Raw genomic sequence first — 21,531 nt, forward strand, 5'->3', positions numbered from 1 at the left:
TCAAACAGTGTACACGTCTTTGTAAGGACTTATACTTTCCTTGTGCTGGGGTAAATAGCTATGAAGTAGGGAAGATTGGCTAATATGGTAGGCGTGTGTGACTTTTTAAGAGACTGCCAACGTGTTTGCTAAAGTGAGTGTACCATTTTACATTTCCCCCCGCAGTGTATGAAAATCCCAGTTCCTCCACATCCTCACCAACACTTGGTATGCCCAGTCTTTTTCATTTGATTGTAACCATTCTAATAGGTGTGCAGTGGTATCTCACTGGGGTTTTAATTTGTATTTCTATAATGACTAATGATGTTGAGCATCTTTTCATGTACTCATTTGCCATCTGCGTATCTTCTCTGGGGAAGTGTCTGCTAGAATCTTTGGCCCATTTTTCTAGAGTTGTTATTATTGACTTGAGAGTATTTTACATATTCTAGAAGTCCAGTGTCCTATCCATTGTGCTACAGAGCCACCTAGAGAGTGTTTTATATGCTCAAGATATAATTCATTTTGCATATATTTTCTCTCACTCTGGCAGAAGTTTTTAATTTTAATGAAGTCAGTTTACCAATGTTTCATTTGTTGATTGTGCTCTGGTATTGTATCTAAGTAATCTTTGCCTTATCTCAAGGTTACAGGAGTTCTCCCTATTTTCTTTTCTAGAAGTTTATATGTAGGCCTCTGATCCATTTGAGTTACTTTTGCATATGGTTCAAGGTATGGATCAAAGCTCTTTTTTTCATATGACACATAATTGTCCCAGCACCATTTGTTGAAAAGGCTGCCCTTCCTCCACTGAATTGCCTTTGTAAGTTTGGCAAAAATCTGTTGCCCATATGCGTGTTGGTCTATGGCCGAGCACTATTTTGCACCACGTATCTATTTGTCTATCATTAAGCAAATACCACACTGTCATGATTTCTGTAGCTTTGTAACAAATCTGAAATCAACTCCAATTTTTTTCTCCTTTTCCAATGTCTTTTTGGTTGTTCTTGATCCTCTGTATTCCCATATTAATTTTAGGTTCATCGTGTCAATTTCTCTTAACAACAAAAGCCTTCTGGGATCTACACTGGGATTGCACTGAATATATAGAACAATTGGGAGAGAAATGACATCTTAACAATACTGAGTGGTCCCCCGAACACTGTGTATCTCTCCATTTATTTAGTTTTTATTTATTTTTCTCAACTATATTTCATAGATTTCACTGTATAGATCTTATACATCTTTTGTGAGATCTCTAAGAATTTCCTGTTTGATGCTAATGAAAATGGTATTTAAAAAATTCAATTCCCATTCATTGCTTGTATAGAAATAAAATTTATTAATGTATAATGATCTTGGGACTTCCCTGGTGGCACAGTGGTTAACACTCTGAGCTCCCAATGCAGGGGGCCCGGGTTTGATCCCTGGTCAGGGAACTAGATCCCACATGCACGCTGCAACTAAGAGTTCACATGCCACAACTAAGGAGCTCATGTGCCACAACTAAGGAGCCAGCAAGCTGCAACTAAGGAACCTGTGAGTGACAGCTAAGGAGCCCACCGGCCGCAACTAAGACCTGGTGCAACCAAATAAATAAATAAATAAATATTTAAAAATAGTTATAAAAATGTATAATGATCTTATATCTTGCAACCTTGTTAAACCCATTTGTTACTTCTAGTAGCTTTTTTTTATAAATGCCGTCAAATTTTCTTCATAGACAATAATGTCATCTGCAAATGACAGTTCTACTTCTTCATTTCTAATATAGGTACCTTTTATTTTTCTTTTTCCTTATCGTGCTGGCTAGAACCTCCAGTATAATGTGGAAACAAAAGTCATAAGAGCACACATCAGTCTCTTGTTCCTAATCTTAGGAAAAACCATTTAGTCTTTCCCCTTTAAGTATGATGGTAGCTGTCAGTTTTTCATAGATGCCCCTCTTCAGTTTAAGGAAGTTACATTTTATGCTACTTTGCTAAGAGATTTCTAAAATGTAATTCAACCCTTACTGTAAAAAAAAAAAACAGAAAAAAATAAAAACAATGGAAATAATGCACAAGATGATCATAAAAACACATTAGTGAACCACAAGTACTAGAAAGAAGCGGAAAAGGCAGCAGGATGGTTCTTTTGCAGCCTCTGTCACCCAAGGACAGAGTCACACAATGTTCATACTAGTCTTCAAAAAATGAGGGAAAGCCTCATATGATGAAAGAGGGGTTTTAAAGGTACCTCTCTAAGAAGTCAAGTTCTTGTAATCCAAATGGGTTTGGACCCAATGGCCTATTGACCTTTGACATTTACCAATGAAGTCTGTGTATGGCCAGATCTGACACCTTCTTTCACTTGATTTTAATGGCAAATCTGTGCCTGTGGTCTTGGCCTCACTGTTCACCAAGGTACTGGCTGTACCTACAAGAGCTCGTGAAATACCATAGGTGCTCAAAAATCTGTGGAGTGAACAGCTGTCTGCTCAAAACCATTTTTAAAAAAGTTTGTTGGGAGACTAAAGAGGAAGAAGGATGGTAGGTCATGTGTAAAAAGGATGGAGGCTTCCCAAATTCCACGGGGATGGAAATGGGGGTAGTCAAGGATTAGAAATCATTCCCTTGGTGGAGATGCAATGAATGGACCCTGAGGTCAGTTCTGGGAGAAAAAAAAAACTCACCTAAATTTCTAAGAGACACACAAAGCATGTTCCCTGATTCTCTTTACTGTCTGACCATGGAGGGAAGGCTATAATACTGATCTCTAATTCTGCTTTATGGTCTAATGTGGACTTCTTACATCTGTTGAGGGCACTTGCTGGTGCTATCCCCATCCCTGTCCCTGAGTACAGGGGAGGGGATAACTGTGAGAGGGTCAGGTATCATGGGCCGTGAAGTAGGGGAGGCAAATGGGATTGGCGTGTTTTCAGGAGGTTCGTGGGAGATGGCTTGGAAGAGCTTCTCAGTTTTGAGATGGGCTCACAATGCTGCCCCATTGCTTCTTAGTTGGGCATATCCTCCTCCTCCTGCTCCTTCTATCCAAGTCAAAGTCCTCAAGCTCCTGCAAAACCTCATCCATGAAGTGTACAGGGTGTTCTAAGACACAGCCAACTGAACTGCATCGTTGGAAAGCTTTTCACCGTTGGTACCATCAGCAGTTGAGACAAAGTACGGGAGCAGGGAGAACTTCTGGGCAAAACTGAAGATTTTGGGGGTCACCTTTATGTCTGCATCAATTTTTTTGGCCACCAGGTGCACAGGATCTCTGGCCTGAACCCCCAAAGCCCCATTTCCCAAGGTGCTCAGGTTCTTGTAGGTGACTTTCCTCTGACATCAAACAGCACGATGTAGGCGTGGGCCTTGCTGTAGGAGGCATGTGTGCTCTGGAACTGCTCCTGGCTTGCTGTGTCCAAAAAGTCCACAAAGATGAGACCAGTAAGATACTGCCCACCATGGCCATGTGCTTATACGGGGTCAGGGTGTATGTGGACAGCTGCTGTGGCTGAAATCCATCAATGAGAAATCTCTCCATAAATTTGGACTTGCCCATGGTGCTGTCCCACTGGCAGATGATCTTCATGTTGTCATCAGCATCGTATTTCTCTTGGTTCAGCTCACAGGGTTTGGCTCTGTCCTGGGCCATTGGCTCCTGGCTACAGAGGGGCCCAGCCCAGGGGAAGGGACTCTTGTCACTGTCAGCCTGTCATTCCAGGAACCAGGCCCTCCGTCTGGCTCAGGGCCCAAGGAAGGCCTCAGAGAGGTGGTTCCCACATGCTGAGCCTGCCATTGGGGAGGCTTTGTCCTCTTGGATAGTCTTGGGTGAGGGCTGGAGAGACCAGGGATACTGCAGGTTGGCCAACCCTTGGCCAGCTGACCCCCAGACCCTGTACACTGCTGTCCCTGGACCCGACATCATCCCAGACACCCTGCTAAAAGTTTTTAATCAGGAATATATGCTGGATTTTGGTAAATGTTTTTTTCCTGCATCTATTGAGATCATATGGTTTTCCTTTTTTTGGTCTGTTAATATAGAAAATTTATTGATTAATTTTTTGAATGTTAAATCAACCTGCATTCTTGGGATAACTGCCACCTGGTCATGATAAATTACCTTTTTTATATATTGTTAGATATGATTTGGTAAAATTTCTTTAGAATTTTAAAATCTATGTTCAAGAGGGATTCTGGTCTGTAGTTTTCTGTTTTGTAATGTTTTTGTCTGGTTTTGGTATCAGGATGATGCTGGCTTCATAGAATGAAAAGGGAAGTATTCCTATCTTTTCAGTTTTCTGGAGTTGGCATAGAATTGTTATTATTTCTTCCTTAAGTTTTTGTAGAACTCACCAGAAATCATCTGTACCTGGAGTTTTCTTTTTTCAGATAGTTTTAAATGCAATTTCCTTAATAGATATAGGGCTATTTAATTTATGTATTCACCTTGAATGAGCTTTGGTCATTAGTATGGAATGACCACACCAATGGAATCCATCCATTTCATAGAAGTTGTCAAGTTTATTGGCATAAACTTGTTCACAAGATTTCCTTAATATCTCTATAATCTGTAGTGATGTCATCTCATTTTTGATATTGCTAATTTGTGCCTTCTCTTTTTCTCCTGATCAGTTTGGCCAGAGGCTTATCAATTTTATTGATTTTCTCAAGGAACTAATTCTTTGAGTAATTTTCTCTACTGTTTTTCTGTTTTCTAGTTCACCAACTGCTGCTCTGATCTTTCTTATTACCCTTCTTCTGTCTACTTTTGGTTTAATTTGCTCTTGTTTCTCCAATTTCTTAAGGTGTAAGCTGAGAGTATTAATTCCAGACATTCTTCTCTAATATAGAAATTGCTTTAGTGGCACATTCAAAATTTTGATATATTGTGTTTTCATTTTCATTCAGTTCAAATGATCTTCTAATTTCCCTTTTGATTTCTTCTTTATCTCATGGGTTATTTAGAAGTTAGTTTCCACATATCTGGGGGATTTCCAGAGATTTTTCTGTTACTGATTTCTAACTTAACTCCAGGAGGTCAGAGAACATATTTTGTGTGACTTGAATCCTCTTAAAATTTTGAGACCTGTTTTTTGGCCCAGAGAGTATTTCCAAAGAATGTATGTTCTGCTTTTGTTAGAGGGAGTGTCCTGTAAACATCAATCAGGTAAAGTTAGTTGATTATGCTGTTCAAGTCTTTTACATACTCAACGATTTTCTGTCTCCTTATTCTTTCAATTATTGAGAGAGGGGTAATGAAATCTCTGACTATAATTGCAGGTTTGTCTATTTCTCACTGCAGGTCTATCAGTTTTCACTTCATATTTTTTTAAGCTTGTTATTACATGCATACATGTTTAAGTGTATCCCTGGCAATAGGTCTGCTCTGAAATCTCCTGATATTAATTAGCCTCTTTAACTTTATTTTGATTTGTGTTGGTTTTGTGTAGCCTTTTTCATCCTTTTAACCTATTTGTATTTTTATATTTAAAATAGGTTTCTTACAAGCAGCATATGGTTGGGTCTTCCTTTTTTAATCCTATCTGTTAACCTCTGCTTTTAACTGGGTGTTTAGAAGGTATACTTTAATCTGGCTATAATATGATTATGTTTATGTATATCATTTTGGAATTTGTTATCTATTTGTCCCATCTGTTCTTTACTCCCTTTTCCTGCTTTTTTCTGTTTTGTTTAGGATTGAGTTTTTTGTTTTGTTTTGTCTCTTTACAATTTCATTTGTCTCCTTCGTTGGATTTAGCTATAACTCTTTGTAGTGTTACTTTAGTGGTTACTTTAGGGTTTAAGTATGCATCTTTAACTTATCACAGTCTAATTTCAGGTGATTATACTACTTTACATATAGTGTAAGAGCTTTACGACAGTATTCTTTCATTTCATCCCTCTCAGCTTTTGTGCTATTGTTGTCACCCATTTTACTTATATAACTCCACTATATATTATCATATTTCTTTATACAGACAAATATCTTACAAATTAAAAATTCTTTTAATTGTGGTAAAAACATGTAACATAAAATTTACTATCTTACCCATCTCTAAGTGTACACTTCAGTAGTGTTACGTACATTCACATTTTTATGCATCAAATCTCCCAAACTCTTTCGTCTTGCAAAACTGAAACTCTATATCCATTAAACATTCCCTCCTTCCACCCCCACCCCCTGAGTCTCTGGCAACCACCATTTTACTTTCTGTCTTTGAATTTGATTACTCTAGGTACCTCATGTAAGAGGAGTCATACAGTATTTGTCTTTTTATGACTGGTTTGTTTCACTTGCCATAGTGTCCTCAAGGTTCCTCCACAATGTAGCATGTGTCAGAATTTTCTTCCTTTTTAAGGCTGAATAATAATAAGGCTTAATAATATTTAAGGCTGAGTGATATTGTATGTAAACACTACATTTCCTTTATACATTCATCTATTGATGTACACCCAAGTTGCTTCCACTTTTGGCTATTGTGAATAATGCTGCTATTGAACATGGGTATAAAATAATCTCATTGAGATCCTGCTTTCAATTCTTTTGGCATATACCCAGAAGTGATATTGCCAGGTCATATGGTATTTCTATGTTTAATATTTTGAGGAATTGCTATACTGTCTTCCACAGTGGCCTCACCGTTTTGCAATGCCTAAGGGTTCTAATTTCTCCTCATCCAAGAAATATTTATTTTGTTTTTTTTAAGATATTAGCTCTAGGGGCCTCCCTGGTGGCGCAGTGGTTGAGAGTCCGCCTGCCGATGCAGGGGATACGGGTTCGTGCCCCGGTCTGGGAGGATCCCATATGCCGCGGAGCGGCTGGGCCCGTGAGCCATGGCCTCTGGGCCTGCGCGTCCGGAGCCTGTGCTCCGCAACGGGAGAGGCCACAACAGTGAGAGGCCCGCATACCGCAAAAAGAAAAAAAAAAAAAAAAAAAAAAAGATATTAGCTCTAATGATTGTGAAGTGATATTTCATTGTGGTTTTGATTTGCATTTCCCTAATGATTAGCATGTTGAACATCTTTTCATGTGTTATTGGCCATTTGTATATCTCTCTTTTTTGGTTGCTTTGGGTCTTAGTTGTGGCACGTGAGATCCTCGATGCGGCATGTGGGATCTTTTGTTGAGGCACACGGACTTCTCTAGTTGTGGCGCATGGGCTTAGGTGCCCCGCGGCATGTGAGATCTTAGTTCCCCAACCAGGGATTGAACGCACATCCCCTGCATTGGAAGGCGATTCTTAACCACTGGACCACCAGGGAAGTCCCTGTATATCTCTTTTTGAGAAATGTCTTTTTAAGTCCTTTGCATATTTAAAAAACCAGGTTTGCTTGTTTTGTTGAATTGTGGGAGTTCTTTATATATTCTGGATATTAACCCTTGCCAGATACACAATTTGCCAATATTTTCTCCTATTCTGTGGGTTGCCTCTTCATTCTAATTTACTGTGTCCTTTTTTTTTTTTTTTTTTTTTTTTTTTTTTTTTTTGCTGTATGCGGGCCTCTCACTGCTGTGGCCTCTCCCGTTGCGGAGCACAGGCTCCGGACGCGCAGGCCCAACGGCCATGGCTCACGGGCCCAACCGCTCCGCGGCACGTGGGATCCTCCCAGACCGGGGCACGAACCCGTGTCCCCTGCATCGGCAGGCGGACTCTCAACCACTGCGCCACCAGGGAAGCCCTACTGTGTCCTTTGATGCACAGACATTTAAAATTTTGATAGTCCAGTTTATCTATAATTTTTATTACTTGTACGTTTAGTGTCATATCTAAGAAGTCACTGCTAAATCCAATGTTACGAAGCATTTCCCTTATACTGTTTTATAGTTTTAGCTCTCATGCTAAGGTCTCTGACCCATTTCAAGTTAATTTTTGTACACAGTGTAAGGTAATGGTCCAACTTCATTTTTTTGCATGTGGATATCCAGTTTTCCCAGCATCATTTGTTGAAAAGACTGTCTGTTCCTCACTGAATGGTCCTGGCACCTTATCAAAAATCATTTGAACATATATGTGAGGGTTTATTTCTGGGCTTTCAGTTCTATTCCATTGGTCTGTCTGTATGCCAGCACCACACTGTTTTGATTACTGTAGCTTTGTACTAAGTTTTTAAATCCAGAAGTTTGAGACCTCCAACTTTGTTCTTCTTTTTCATGGTTGTTTTGACTATTTGGACCCCTTGAAATTCCATATGAATTTTAGGATAGAATTTTCTATCTTTGCAAAAAAGTAATTGGGATTTTGATAGGGATTGCACTGAATCTGGGTACTATTGTCATCTTAACAATATTAATTCTTCTAATCCATGAACATAGTATGACTTTCCATTTATTTGCATCTTTAATTTCTTTCAGCAACATTTTGTAGTTTTCAGTAAGTCTTTTACCTCCTTGGTTAAGTTTATTCTTAAATATTTTACTCTTTTCGATGCTATTGTAAATACAATTGTTTCCTAATTTCCTTTTTGTTCAGTGTTAGTATACAGGATATATTTTGAAGGTAGATCTGAGCGAACTGATAGATTAAGTGTGGAATATGGGAGAAAGAAAGGGGTCAAAGATGATGCCGAGCAGCTTAGAGAATACATACACAATTGAATGACATAAGGAAGATTCAGCAAGAGCAGATTTGGAAGGAGAAATCACAAGTTCAGTTTTGGGTGTATGAAGTTTGAGGAAGTATCCCGAGAACTAAGAAATGACTACTGGAGATGGCAAGTAGAGGTCATGGTGGCCTCGACAATAATCATTCAGTGGAAGGACAGGAAGAAAAGCCTGATGGAATGGCCTTCAACTGGGACAAGGTGGTGGTGTCAGTGTACCTTTTCAAATCTTACCAAATTTCCTCATAAAAATGCACAGAGAAACTTTGAGAGTAAAAGTAAAAGCCCACAAACATCTTCAACAAAACCAGGTGAAAGGGTATCTCGCAAACCCCAGACTACAAGTAGGTGGGGTCAAACCACCAACTACAGCATTATTCTACAGAAACACAATCAGCAGCTGTGCTGAAGTAGTGGAGGGAAGAGAAAAAGGGTTCTGACAGTCCTAAGTGCTTGATCCATCCATTATGAAGCTCCCATCAGTCTTTCATCTGATTTTAGCATCCACAGATGAGCACTATAAATCCATCATTTCACTGAGGGTAATGAAATGGTGATTTTCTAATTCTATAATTCATTTGTTAGTTGGAATTCTTCTATAAAGAAGTTTCCCTCATCAACTAGCTGGTTACTATGCAATACAATCTGTACAGAAAAAATAGATGACTCAGTTTTTAAAAACTGATTTTCAGAATAACAAATTTGTTCTCTAACAACCTGCAGTTTCAATCAACTGCAATATTTATTCCCTGAATGCTCAGTCTCATCTTTGACTGATATAGGGAGCTCCTTTAAGATGGCACCTAGGTCCCTTTGATACCACCATAGTAGTCTTCAATAGCTTCCTTGCTAACTGGTACAATACTCATCTTATAAATTTGCTTCCCTAAACCTAAAAAAAGCCTTTTCTCCAAAGATGTCTGGGTTTTTTTTTTTTTTTTTGAGTGGGAAATAGTATTTGAAAATAATCCTAGAGTAGTCTGAGGGTGGAATGGGGTGGGAGTGGAGATTCATTATTTTATTAAGAATATAAAATAATTTTCTAATTCTGTCATTCCTTCTGCATTTATTTGGCTGCACTGGGTCTTCATTGCTGCCCACAGGCTTTCTCTAGTTGCGGCGAGCAGGCGCTACTCTTTGTTGCAGTGCATGGGCTTCTCATTGCAGTGGCTTCTCTTGTGGCAGAGCACGGGCTCTAGGCATGCGGGCTTCAGTAATTGAAGCATGCGGGCTCAGTAGTTGTGGCTTGCGGGTTCTAGGGCATGCAGGCTTTGGTAGTTGTGATACGTGGGCTCAGTAGTTGTGGCTCGCGGGCTCTAGAGCACAGGCTCAGTAGTTGTGGTGCACAGGCTTAGCTGCTCTGCGGCATGTGGGATCTTCCCAGACCAGGGATAGAATATGTGTCCCCTGCACTGGCAGGTGGATCCTTAATCAGTGTGCCACCAGGGAAGTCCCCTACTGCATTTATTAGTTGGAATTCTTCTATAAAGAGAGGTACTCATTGTTACTGGGTTGTCGTTGCCATGGACAGAGGAGCTCTGTATTTTTTAGTAAAAGGAAAATAAACCAGGAGTCCATACTGACATTTTCAATTCAATAATAAGATTAAAGGATTATTATATAATTTCTGTATTTTAAATATTTATTCTTACTCTGATTCTTGGCTTCTAATATCATCAACATAATTACTTATTTGCTTTATTCTACAATCTACATATAATAGTTCAAAATAACAATCAATACTACCAACAATAAGACTATTAAATGCAGCTTAGACTTTTTTTTGCCAATAATTTTTTTAATATAGTCTCAGCTGACATCATATTTGAATTTTATTGCTGTTTTACCAGGAATATAAAGAAAAAAATATGTGAAGTAAAAAATGTAATCAGAAACAATAAGTTAACCAAAAGAAATACCCAAGTAAGGAACAGTAAAACTGCATTTAAGAAAATTCAATAGATATCCATTAAGATTTTTCTATCACTGACACAAAATATGAATTTGATTTAACACCATTTAAACCATTTCTTCACCAAAAATAAAAATATAAAATAAAAAGGCCAGTTTAACCTTCTAGCTCTCAAAAAACAAATCTTAATTGGTGTTGCACTCCCATTTAGCTCACATACTCTGTACATCACTGTTTAGTGATGTTTCTGTTTTCAAAAGAAAAATTAGACAAAATAACTATCTTTCAAAAGAGGTCGTCAATTTTCTTTTTCATGATAAAATATATACTCTTTAAAATAAAATAAGCTTAGAGACAAAGAAATGAATTTCAGTGACTATCAGTATATTCCTAAGAAACGAAAGCTGGCGTTTTATTCCAATTCCTATGGTATACTGAGTTATTATGATAATATATAATATCAAGAAAAGAAAAGCTTTTGATACCTCAGAACTGCAACATAAAATGAATTTAATTTGGGAAGTTAAATTCAGGATTAAAGGATAATAAACTTCTTGGAACTTTTCATCTTAGTCATCTGATCTTTAATACAGATCCTCACACAAGAGATGATTCGGTCTTACACTGTGGGTTGCTTTATTTATTTATTTTTTTGGCCAAAATACCAAACTTTTTTTAATCCAAGGAAACGTATCATTATTTTAAAACATTATTATTTTTATATATTTTAGAAAGATAAAGACACTGCTAATTAATATTTGATTATATACTTTCTTATTCTTTATAATTTCTATTTTACACACAGAGAAAGAAATTTAGACTTAATTGATCATATATTTTTATCATGCATCAGTCTTTTGCAAACATAAAAAGGAAAATGTGGACCAACCAAACTGGTAAACCTTTTCCTAAAGCTTATTTGTATTCTTCTTTTCCTTTTTTATCTCTTAATTCTTTAAAAAAATTTTTTATACAGCAGGTTCTTATTAGTCATCAATTTTATACACATCAGTGTACACAAGTCAATCCCAATCGCCCAATTCATCAAACCTCCACCCCCACCCCCGTCGCTTTCCCCCTTGCTGTCCATACGTTTGTTCTCTACATCTGTGTCTCAATTTCTGCCCTGCAAAGCAGTTCATCTGTACCATTTTTCTAGGTTCCACATATGTGTTAATATACAATATTTTTCTCTTTCTGACTTACAATATTTTTCTCTTTCTGACTCTGTATGACAGTCTCTAGATCCATCCACGTCTCAACAAATGATGCAATTTTGTTCCTTTTTATGGCTAATATTCCATTGTATATATGTACCACATCTTTATCCATTCATTTGTCAATGGGCACTTAGGTTGCTTCAATGACCTGGCTATTGTAAATAGTGCTGCAATGAACATTGGGGTGCATGTGTCTTTTTGAATTATGGTTTTCTCTGGGTAAATGCCCAGGAGTGGGAATGCTGGATCATATGGTAATTCTATTTTGTTTTTTAAGGAACCGCCATACTGTTCTCCATAGTGGCTGTATCAATTTACATTCCCACCAACAGTGCAAGAGGGTTCCCTTTTCTCCACACCCTCTCCAGCATTTGTTGTTTGTAGGTTTTCTGTTGATGCCCATTCTAACTGGTATGAGGTGATACCTCATTGTAGTTTTGATTTGCATTTCTCTAATAATTAGTGATGTTGAGCAGCTTTTCATGTGCTTCTTGGCCATCTGTATGTCTTCTTTGGAGAAATGTCTATTTAGGTCTTGTGCCCATTTTTGGATTGGGTTGTTTGCTTTTTAATATTGAGCTGCATTAGCTGTTTATATATTTTGGAGATTAATCCTTTGTCTGTTGATTCATTTGCAAACATTTTCTCCCATTCCGAGGGTTGTCTTTTTGTCTTGTTTATGGTTTCCTTTGTTGTGCCAAAGCTTTGAAGTTTCATTAGGTCCCATTTATTTTTGTTTTTATTTCCATTACTCTAGGAGGTGGATCAAAAAAGATCTTGCTGTGATTTATGTCAAAGAGTGTTCTTCCTATGTTTTCCTCTAAGAGTTTTATAGTGTCCGGTCTTACATTTAGGTCTCGAATCCATTTTGGGTTTATTTTTGTGTATGGTGTTAGGGAATGTTCTAATTTCATTCTTTTACATGTAGCTGTCCAGTTTTCCCAGCACCACTTATTGAGGAGACTGTCTTTTTCTCCATTGTATATCCTTGCTTTTGTCATAGATTAGTTGACCATAGGTGTGTGGGTTTATCTCTGGGCTTTCTATCTTGGTTCCATTGATCTATGTTTCTGTTTTTGTGACAGTACCATATTGTCTTGATTACTGTAGCTTTGCAGTATAGTCTGAAGTCAGGGAGTCTGATTCCTCCAGCTCAGTTTTTTTTCCCTCAAGAATGCTTTGGCTATTCGGGGTCTTTTGTGTCTCCAAACAAATTTTAAGATTTTTTGTTCTAGTCCAGTAAAAAATGCCATTGGTAATTTGATAGGGATTGCATTGAATCTGTAGATTGCTTTGAGTAGTATAGTCATTTTCACAATACTGATTCTTCCAATCCAAGAACATGGTATATCTCTCCATCTGCTGGTATCATCTTTAATTTCTTTCATCAGTGTCTTATAGTTTTCTGCATACAGGTCTTTTGTCTCCCTAGGTATTTTATTCTTTTTGTTGCAGTGGTAAATGGGAGTGTTTCCTTAATTTCTCTTTGAGACTTTTCATCATTAGTGTATAGGATTGCAAGAGATTTCTGTGCATTAATTTTGTATCCTGCTACTTTACCAAATTCATTGATTAGCTCTAGTAGTTTTCTGGTGGCATCTTTAGGATTCTCTATGTATAGTGTCAAGTCATCTGCAAACAGTGACAGTTTTGCTTCTTCTTTTCCAGTTTGGATTCCTTTTATTTCTTTTTCTTCTCTGATTGCTGTGGCTAGGACGTCCAAAACTATGTTTATTAATAGTGCTGAGAGTGGACATCCTTGTCTTGTTCCTGATCTTAGTGGAAATGCTTTCAGCTTTTCACCATTGAGAATGATGTTTGCTGTGGGTTTGTTGTATATGGCCTCTATTATGTTGAGGCAGGTTCCCTCTATGCCCACCTTCTGGAGAGTTTTTATTATAAATGGGTGTTGAATTTTGTCAAAAGCTTTTTCTGCATCTATTGAGATGATCATATGGTTTTTCTTCTTCAATTTGTTAATATGGTGTATCACACTGATTGATTTGTGCATATTGAAGAATCCTTGCATCCCTGGGATAAATCCCACTTGACCATGGTGTATGATCCTTTTAATGTGTTGTTGGATTCTGTTTGCTAGTATTTTGTTGAGGATTTTTGCATCTATATTCATAAGTGACATCGGTCTGTAATTTTCTTTTTTTGTAGTATCTTTGTCTGGTTTTGGTTATCAGGGTGATGGTGGCCTCACAGAATGAGTTTGGGAGTGTTCCTTCCTCTGCAAATTTTTGCAACAGTTTGAGAAGAGTTCAGTGTTAGCTCTTCTCTAAATGTTTGATAGAATTCACCTGTGAAGCCATCTGGTCCTGGACTTTTTTTTGTTGGAAGATTTTAAATCAGTTTCAATTTCATTACTTGTGACTGGTCTGTTCATATTTTCTGCTTCTTCCTGGTTCAGTTTTGGAAGGTTATACCTTTCTAAGAATTTAAGGAGAATTTCTTAAATTTAAGAATTTCTAAGAATTTAGAAGAAATTCTAAGAATTTCTTCCAGGTTGTCCATTTTATTGGCATAGAGTTGTTTGTAGTAGTCTCTTAGAATGCTTTGTATTTTTGCGGTGTCTGTTGTAACTTCTCCTTTTTCATTTCTAATTTTATTGATTCAAGTCCTCTACCTTTCTTGATGAGTCTGGCTAATGGTTTATCAATTTTATCTTCTCAAGGAACCAACTTTTAGGTTTATTGATCTTTGCTATTGTTTTCTTTGTTTCTATTTCATTTATTTCTGGTCTGATCTTGATGATTTCTTTCCTTCTGCTAACTTTGGGTTTTGTTTGTTCTTTCTCTAGTTCCTTTAGGTGAAATGTTAGATTGTTTGAGATTTTTCTTGTTTCTTGAGGTAGGCTTTATAGCTGTAAACTTCCCTCTTAGAACTGCTTTTGCTGCATCCCATAGGTTTTGGATCGTCGTGTTTTCATTGTCATTTGCCTCTAGGTATTTTTTGACTTCCTCTTTGATTTCTTCAGTGATCTCTCGGTTATTTAGTAACGTATTGTTTAGCCTCCATGTGATTGTGTTTTTTATGTTTTTTTCCCCTGTAATTCATTTCTAATCTCATAGCACTGTGGCCAGAAAAGATGCTTGATATGATTTCAATTTTCTTAACTTGTACTGAGGCTCGATTTGTGACCCAAGATGTGATCTATCCTGGAGAATGTTCCATGCACACTTGAGAAGAAAGTGTAATCTGCTGCTTTTGGATGGAATATCCTATAAATATCACTTAAATCTATCTGGTCTACTGTGTCATTTAAAGCTTGTGTTTCCTTATTTATTTTGTTTGGATGATCTGTCCATTGGTGTGAGGTGTTAAAGTCCCCCACTATTATTGTGCTGTTGATTTCCTTTTCTATAGCTGTTAGCAGTTGCCTTATGCACTGAGGTACTCCTATGTTGGGTGTATATATAACTGTTATATCTTCTTCTTGGATTGATCCCTTGATCATATTATATAGTGTCCTTCCTTGTCTCTTGTAACATTCTTTATTTTAAAGTCTATTTTATCTGATATGAGTATTGCTACTCCAATTTTCTTTTGATTTCCATTTGCATGGAATATCTTTTTCCATCCCCTCACTTTCCGTCTGTATGTGTGCCTAGGTCTGAAGTGGATCTCTTGTAGACAGCATATATATGGGTCTTGTTTTTGTATCCATTCAGCAAGCCTGTGTCTTTTGGTTGGAGCATTTAATCCATTTACGTTTAAGGTAATTATCGATATGTATGTTCCTATGACCATTTTCTTAATTGCTTTGGGTTTGTTTTTGTAGGTCCTTTTTTCCTCTTGTGTTTCCCACTTAGAGAAGTTCCTTTATCATTTGTTGTAGAGTTGGTTTGGTGTTGCTGAATTCTCTTAGCTTTTGCTTGTCTGTAAAGCTTTTGATTTCTCCATCAAATCTGAATGAGATTCTTGCCGGGTAGGGTAATCTTGGTTGTAGGTTCTTCCCTTTCATCACTTTAAGTATATCATGCCACTCCCTCCTGGCTTGTAGAGTTTCTGCTGAGAAATCAGCTGTTAACCTTATGGGAGTTCCCTTTTATGTTATTTGTCATTTTTCCCTTGCTGCTCTCAATAATTTTCTCTTGTATGTTTTTTGTTGTTTTTTCCTTGTTGCTTTTAATAATTTTTCTTTGTCTTTAATTTTTGCCCATTTGATTACTATATGTCTTAGCATGTTTCTCCTTGTGTTTATCCTGTATTGGACTCTCTGTGCTTCCTGGACTTGGGTGGCTATTTCCTTTCCCATGTTAGGGAAGTTTTCCACTATAATCCCTTCAAATATTTTCTCGGGTCCTCTCTCTCTCTCTTCTCCTTCTGCGACAGCTATAATGCGAATGTTGTTGCGTTTAGTGTTGTCCCAGAGGTCTCTTAGGCTGTCTTCATTTCTTTTCATTTTTTTTTCTTTATTCTGCTCTGCAGCAGTGAATTCCACCATTCTGTCTTCCAGGTCACTTATCCGTTCTTCCGCCTCAGTTATTCTGCTATTGATTCCTTGTAGTGTAGTTTTCATTTCAGTTATTGTATTGTTCATCTCTGTTTGTTTGTTCTTTAATTCTTCTAGGTTTTTGTTAAACATTTCTTGCATCTTCTTGATCTTTGCCTCCATTGTTTTTCCGAGGTCCTGGATCATCTTCACTATCATTATTCTGAATTCTTTCTCTGGAAGTTTGCCTATTTCCACTTCATTTAGTTGTTTTTCTGGGGTTTTATCTTGTTCCTTCATCTGGTACATAGCCCTCTGCCTTTTCATTTTGTCTTTCTGTGAATGTGGTTTTTGTTCCACTGGCTGCAGGACTGTAGTTCTTCTTGCTTCTGCTGTCTGCCCTCTGGTGGATGATGCTATCTTAGAGGCTTGAGCAAGTTTCCTGATGGGAGGGACTGGTGGTGGGTAGAGCTGGGTGTTGCTCTGGTGGGCAGAGCTCAGGAAAACTTTAATCTGCTTGTCTTCTGATGGGTGGGGCTGGGTTCCCTCCCTGTTGGTTGTTTGGCCTGAGGCGACCCAACACTGGAGCCTACCCACGTCTTTGGTGGGGCTAATGGCAGACTCTAGGAGGGCTCACGCCAAGGAGTATTTCCCAGAACTTCTGCTGCCAGTGTCCTTGTCCTCACAGTGAGCCACAGCCACCCCCTGCCTCTGCAGGAGACCCTCCAACCCTAGCAGGTAGGTCCGGTTCAGTCTCCCCTGCGGTCACTGCTCCTTCCCCTGGGTCCCCATGCGCACACTACTTTGTGTGTGCCCTCCAAGAGTGGAGTCTCTGTTTCCCTCAGTCCTGTCAGAGTCTTGCAGTCAAATCCCGCTAGCCTTCAAAGTCTGATTCTCTAGGAATTCCTCCTCCTGTTGCTGGACCCCCAGGTTAGGAAGCCTGACGTGGGGCTGAGAGCCTTCACTACAGTGGGTGGACTTCTAACGTATGAGGGTTCTCCAGTTTGTGAGTCACCCACCCAGCAGTTATGGGATTTGATTTTATTGTGATTGCACCCCTCCTACCGTCTCATTGTGGCTCCTCCTTTGTCTTTGGATGTGGGCTATCTTTTTTGGTGAGTTCCAGTGTCTTCCTGTTGATGACTGTTCAGCAGTTAGTTGTGATTCTGGTGTTCTCGCAAGAGGGAGTGAGAGCATGTCCTTCTACTCCGCCATCTTGGTTCTATCCTGTGGGCTGCTTTTTAAAAATTCCATATACTCGGTATGCTTGATGAGTCCTGTCCTCATCATTATTGTTTGAAAACATTGTCGATCAATGGCCCAGAGTTTCACATTTACAAGAGCTTGTTCTCAAGTACCTCCTTGCTGCTGAAAGCTCCAGCTTAGACTTTTTTTATCCTTAGAATGTATCCCAATAGAAATGTACTGTCAAATAAAAGTCCCCTAAAACAATTCCTTTCTCTATGTGCTTATATCATCATCTTGAAATATATTTAGGTTCCATTTATTTTCAATTTTGATGATTTCTTTTGTTTTTTAAAAATAACATCTAAAACATTTAGATGGTTCTGAAGTCAAAACTATAAAACCAGTACAGGGAAGTCTCATCAATCTCTATCTCCTCCATCCTGTTCCCTTCCCCCCAAATAACAACTCTTTATGTTAATTTTTGCTTTATCCTTACATTGTTTCCTTTTGAAAATAAACACACATTATGTACGTGTGAATATATGTATATATGTGATATGTATATCTATCTATATATATATATATCAATGTTTTCATGGTCCCCCCTTCTTACAATAAATTGGTATGCTAAAACTGTTCTGCACTAAGAGGTCACCCCATAGCAACATCCAGAGAGCTTTAGAAACCATTCTCTTTTACAGCTATACACTACTCCATTGCATTTAGAGTATTTCATGTGTAGAGTACTAGTTTATTCAAGCAAACTCCTATTGATGGACATTTGAATGTTTCAAGCCTTTTGTTATTGTAAATAATATCAGAGTGAACTGTATAACAAATATGTCATTTTTTACTTTTGCAAGTTCAATATCAGGCTAATTTCCTACTAGTGAGGTTACTAAGACAAAGGATAAGTGCACATGCATTTTGCAAGATATTACAGATTCCCACTTCCCCACCACAGGAACTGTACCATTTTGCATTCTCATCATCAATGTATGAGTATGCTTGTTTCCCCTATAACCTCGTCAAGAAAGTATGTTGTCAAACCTTAGAATATTTTTTTCCCCTGCACTGATTAATAAGAAATCTTAGTTTGGTTTTAAGTCATATTTAACTTATGACTGTGTATCTCACTTTGGTTTTAAGTCATATTTAACTTATGAATGTGGCTGAACATCTTTTAACATTTTAAGAACTATTTGCATTTCTTTCTGGTGAACTATTTATTTATTTTTTTGCCCATTTTTTTCTATCAGGTTTTCTGTCTTTTTTTGGGGGGGAGGTCTTCTTTATATATCAGTGTCATTAACCCTTTGTCTATAATGTAAATTGCAAATATCTTTTTTGTCACTCATTTTTTGGATTTTTCCTTTAAAAAATAGTCAAATTCATCAATCATCTTTATTACTCTACTGGATTTTGAGCCGTAATTCAAAGTTTTCCAAATTCTCCATCAAAAAGGAAAATTTAGCCTTCATTTTCTCCTAATATGTGTAGTTTTATTGTTTATAATTAGATCTCTGCTTCATTTGAAATTTATCCTGGTGTACAACTGAGGAATGGATCTGATTTTGTCTTTTTCCAATTGTCCCACACCATTTATTAAAAAGTTCATATTTCTCCACTGATTTGAGATGATGCTTTGTATTAAATTTCAACACTCAGTTGTGTCTATTTTTTGGATTTTGCATTTTGTTCTATTGCTCTGTTTATTCATGGATTAACTCTTAACAGTCTTTTAAATAAGAGGCTTTATTAGGTATTATAAAACTTGGTGTGGCTAGCCACCTGTTCACTGCTCCTCTTTTTCAGGATTTTTTTCTTCATTACTTATTCTTCTAAATAAATTTTATAATTACCTTATCTAACCCCAGAAAAATATCTGAAAATAATTTTATTGGGCTTAAGTTAAACTTATGAATGAATTTAGGAAGAACTGATACATTCATTGTATTGAATGATTATATTCAATAGGAAGAAGGTGTCTTTTCCATTTAAGTATATACTGTATATATACAGTATATATATTTAAGTATATACGTCTTTCAGGAGTGTTTTGTAGTTTTTCTCATATAGATTTTACACAGTTTTAAAGTGTTTACCTAGATTGATCCATCCATCCATCCATCTATCCATCCAGGCTGAGTGTGTATGCTCATGTGTGTTACTGACTGCCTCAAGGGCTGAGGCTGCCCCACCACCCTGTGTTCCCTAAAGTTCCTTAATGGGTTTCCAAGGTCTTTTTTTCAATTGTTTACAACTTAGAGTCTGTGGTGCTGTATCTATTTTACCAGTTGTTCTCAGATTTATTTGCTGAGGTTTCCCCTCTGAGCCCTTTCCTTCTGATTTCTGGTTCTTAGGACCACCCTTTTCTTCTTTTGGCTCCTTTTCTTGGAGCTACAGTGCAGGTCTTGCTGCTGCTAGTTGTCTGGCGTGACCACTCCTTTTCCAGAAGTTCTTGGAGGTACGCTGCTCCTTGGCATCATTGAAGATGCTGTGGGTTTTTCCTTTTGCTATCCTAGTTGTTCTTTGTATTTTTTAAAGGGATTTGGGAAGATTAAACAAAATACCCACTACTTCCATCCTGCTCAGATCAGAATTGTACTGAAGATTTTTAAACAAAAGAGTTCCATGATGAGATATGAATTTTGGAGAATTCAGATCTGACTTCCAGAGAAGAATGTATGTGACACAGAAAAGACTGGAGACAGAGAGACCAGGTAGAGTCTAGTACTTCAGAGAGATAAGTAGGGCTTGAATTAGGCAAGTAGTAGTGGGGCAAGAGGAGAGGACAAAGTAAGAAAGATTTAGGGGGTACGACTGACAGAACCTAATGACTGACTGATGCGGGGGAATGAGAAGAGAGGGAAGTCAAGAATGGCCATCCCAGCTTTCTAGTTAGTGACTGGCTATGTGGGAGAGGCATCACGGTAGATGAGAGACTGGCAGAGAGAGGAGAGCAGGCACTGATGGGAGGAGTTCAGCTTCAGCAAGTTGATCTGAATGTATGTAGGGCACCTAATTAGAGATCTCCCATAAATATTTAGATATATCATCACTTCCACTTCTGAACTTTCAAAACGTCCTGCAGCAAAAGTAAAAAACATCTTTTCCTTGTGTTTGATAATAATGTTAAATATCTTCATTGTAGTATTTTTCTTGGAACTTGGCTTCTGTGTTAACTACCTTCTTTTGGACCATCCCTTGAGTTTTAAATACCTCCCTCAACATTTCCCATCACATTGTGACAGGTATATCTCAGCTATGATTTTGTTCTCTTACTTGGATCTGTCTAAAAGCCATTTTCCCCTCACCTCTTGATTTTAATACTATTTGCATCATGCTGACTCTCAAATATCTAAGATGAAGCAAAAATTCCTTTTGTGAAGATCATTTTCTTTTAAGATCCCTTACCGTCACCTGACTACCATGCCAAGTACTTAATAATAATATGAAATAATGATGATATTTATAGTAACTAAGATTTATTCAGTACATACCATGTGCTAGGTACTGTGGTAAGTCCTTCACATGTACTGACTCATGACACCTTCACAATCATTTTATGAGAAAGAATTACATTATTCCCATTTTATAGAAGAGGAAATTGAGGCACAGAGAGATTAAGTAATTTGCTCAGATTGAGAGCTGGTAAGTATGTCCTATCCAGACTTCCTGAAAAGACTGGAGGGGGGAGGTGTCTTGGGAATCTGCAGTTTTTGAAAGTAAAGGAGGAGGAGGAGGAGGAGAAGAAAAAGAGGAGGGGAAGGAGGGGGAAAAAGTGCCCCCACATGACTCTTTTGCCTACTAAAATTTGAGACTCACTATACTAAGTATAAACTACCAACCCTGGCTTCCAAAGCATTTCCCACAACCCTCTCCCCACTCATATTCTCCATACTTCTGACTTCAGTTAACAAAGTTACTCAAGTTTCCACCTCACCACACACAGAACATTACAGAATGGGACAAAACCACAGGGATGCATCATTTTATTATACAAAGGAGAAAACCCAAATCCAGAGAGAACTAAGGTGATCTATCTAAAGTTAGTAAAAGTGCTGGGACCAGAAACTTTGGTCTCCTGACTTTCTAGTCCAGTTCTTTTTCCATTATAAATGCCTAAAAGACTTCCCATCTTATAAAATATGAAGGGATATTGATCATCAAGGGCTAGATTAATTTATTTCACTTGGTTAAAGA

General features: G+C 37.7%; 1 protein-coding gene and 1 pseudogene across 3 annotated transcripts in view; both read right to left on the reverse strand.

Annotated features, from left to right (window-relative positions):
* Window positions 1–21,531, reverse strand: part of RNF130 (ring finger protein 130) — a 108,933-nt gene that overhangs the window by 25,071 nt on the left and 62,331 nt on the right. The window lies entirely within an intron of this gene.
* LOC308615893 (rab-like protein 2A) lies at window positions 2,874–3,892 on the reverse strand (annotated as a pseudogene). Its single transcript has one exon. The product of its transcript is annotated as a rab-like protein 2A (transcript).

Source organism: Mesoplodon bidens (assembly GCF_964165515.1).
Source record: "Mesoplodon bidens genome assembly, chromosome: 4".
Taxonomy (NCBI): Eukaryota; Metazoa; Chordata; class Mammalia; order Artiodactyla; family Ziphiidae; genus Mesoplodon; species Mesoplodon bidens.